Raw genomic sequence first — 2806 nt, 5'->3', positions numbered from 1 at the left:
AGAGCTGGTGTGATACTGCATGCGATTGAACTGCTTTTTCAGTGGAATGTTGTGGGGGGGTTCCGCTAGCGGAACGTGTGTCCAAGGCAGGTTAATGCATTTTATGCTCGCTTCGAGGCAAGCAACATTGAAGCATGCATGAATGAGAGGACCAGCTGTTCCGGACGACTGATAACAGGTCAACATTCACAAAGTCGCAGTGCCAGACGGATTACCAGAATGTGTACTCAAAGCATGCGTGGACCAACTGGCAAGTGTCTTCACTGACATTTTCAACCTCTCCCTGACCGAGTTTGTAATACCTACATGTTTCAAGCAGACCACCATAGTCCCTGTGCCCAAGGAAGCGAAGGCAACCTGCCTAAATGACTGCCGCCCCGTACCACTCACGTCTGTAGCCATGAGGGGCTTTGAAAGATTGGTCATGGCTCATATCAACACCATCATCTCGGAAACCCTAGACCCACTACAATTCGCATACCACCCCAAAACATCCACAGATGACTCAATCGCACTCCACACTGCCCTTTCCTTTTTGCAAAAGGAACACCTATGTGAGAATGCTGTTCATTGACTACAGCTCAACGTCCCACCCCATAGTGCTCACAAAGCTCATCACTAATCCAAGGACCCTGGGACTAAACACCTCCCTCTGCAACTGGATCCTGGACTTCCTGACGGGCCGCCCCTAGGTGATAAGGGTAGGCAACAACACGTCTGCCACGCTGATCCTCAACACTGGGGCCCCTCAGGAGTGCGTGCTTTGTCCACTCCCTTACTCCCTGTTCACCCATGACTGCGTGGCCAAACACGACTCCAACACCATCATTAAGTTTTCTGATGACACAACAGTGGTAGGCCTGATTACCGACAACAGTGAGACAGCCTATAGAGAGGAGGTCAGAGACCTGGCAGTGTGGTGCCAGGACAACAACCTCTCCTTCATTATCAGTAAGACCAAGGAGCTGATCGTGGACTACAGGAAAAGGTGGGCCGAACAGGCCCTCATTAACATTGACAGGGCTGTAGTGGAGCGGGTCGAGAGTTTCTAGTTCCTTGGTGTCCACATCACCAACAAACTATCATGGTCCAAACACATCGAGATTGTCGTGAAGAGGGCACGAGAACACCGTTCCCCCCTCAGGAGACTGAAAATATTTGTCATGGGTCCCCAGATCCTCAAAGTTCTACAGCTGCACCATCGAGAGCATCTAGACTGGTTGCATCACCGCCTGGTATGGCAACTGCTCGGCATCTGGCCGTAAAGCACAAGGCCCAGTACATCACTTGGGGGCAAGCTTCCTGCCATCCTGGACCTATATACTGGGCGGTGAGGAAAGCCCAGAAAATTCTCAAAGACTCCAGTCACCCAAGTCATAGACTGTTCTCTTTTCTACCGCACGGCAAGTGGTACCGGAGCACCACGTCTAAGACCAAAAGGCTCCTTATAAGAGCTTCTACCCACAAGCCATAAGACTGCTGAACAAATAATAAAATGGCCACCCGAACTATTTACATTGACCCCCTCCCCCCATTTGTTTTTACACTGTTGCTACTCACTGTTTATTATCTATGCATAGTCACTTTACACCTACCTACATGCACAAATTACCTTGACTAACCTCTACACTCGCACATTGACTCATTAAATGTTTTACTTTAGTTTATTTGGTAAATGTTTTCTTAACCAACAATGCAGTTCAAGAAAGAGTTAAGGGCTTGTAAGTAAGCATTTCACGTTAAGGTCTACACCTGTTGTATTCGGTGCATGTGACAAATAAAGTTTAAATTGATTTGCTCACATCGGCTATGGAGAGCGTGATCACACAATCTTCCTGAACAGCTGGTGCTCTCATGCAGGCTTCAGTGTTGCCTGCCTCAAAAAGCAAGCATAAAAGGCATTTAGCTTGTCTGGTAGGCTCGAGTCACTGGGTTTCCCTTTGTAGTCCGTAATAGTTTGCAAGCCCTGCCACATCTGACGAGCATCAGAGCCGGTGTAGTAGGATTCAATCCTAGTCCTGTATTGACGCTGTGCCTGTTTTATGGTTTGTCTGAGGGCGTAGCAGGATTTCTTATAAGCGTCTGGATAAGCGTCTTTGAAAGCAGCATCTCTAGCCTTTAGTTCAGTACAGATGTAATCCATGGTTTCTGTTTGGGATATGTATGTATGGTCACTGTGGGGACGACGTTGTTGATGCACTTATTGATGAAGCAAAATTATTCAGCCCCCCTAATGATGATAAATACAATCCACCTGTGTGTAATCAAGTCTCCGTATAAATGCACCTGCACTGTGATAGTCTCATAGGTCCGTTAAAAGCGCAGAGAGCATCACGAAGAACAAGGAACACACCAGGCAGGTCCGAGATACTGTTGTGAAGAAGTTTAAAGCCGGATTTGGATACAAAAAGATTTCCCAAGCTTTAAACATCCCAAGGAGCACTGTGCAAGCGATAATATTGAAATGGAAGGAGTATCAGACCACTGCAAATCTACCAAGACCTGGCCGTCCCTCTAAACTTTCAGCTCATACAAGGAGAAGACTGATCAGAGATGCAGCCAAGAGGCCCATGATCACTCTGGATGAACTGCAGAGATCTACAGCTGAGGTGGGAGACTCTGTCCATAGGACAACAATCAGTCGTATATTGCACAAATCTGGCCTTTATGGAAGAGTGGCAAGAAGAAAGCCATTTCTTAAAGATATCCACAAAAAGTGTCGTTTAAAGTTTGCCACAAGCCACCTGGGAGACACCCCAAACATGTGGAAGAAGGTGCTCTGGTCAGATGAAACCAAAATTTAACT

Source organism: Oncorhynchus mykiss, chromosome 14 (assembly GCF_057628025.1).
Source record: "Oncorhynchus mykiss isolate SJ-2025 chromosome 14, ASM5762802v1, whole genome shotgun sequence".
Lineage (NCBI taxonomy): Eukaryota > Metazoa > Chordata > Actinopteri > Salmoniformes > Salmonidae > Oncorhynchus > Oncorhynchus mykiss.
The sequence above is the reverse complement of the archived record's forward strand: the minus strand, read 5'-3'. Positions refer to the sequence as shown.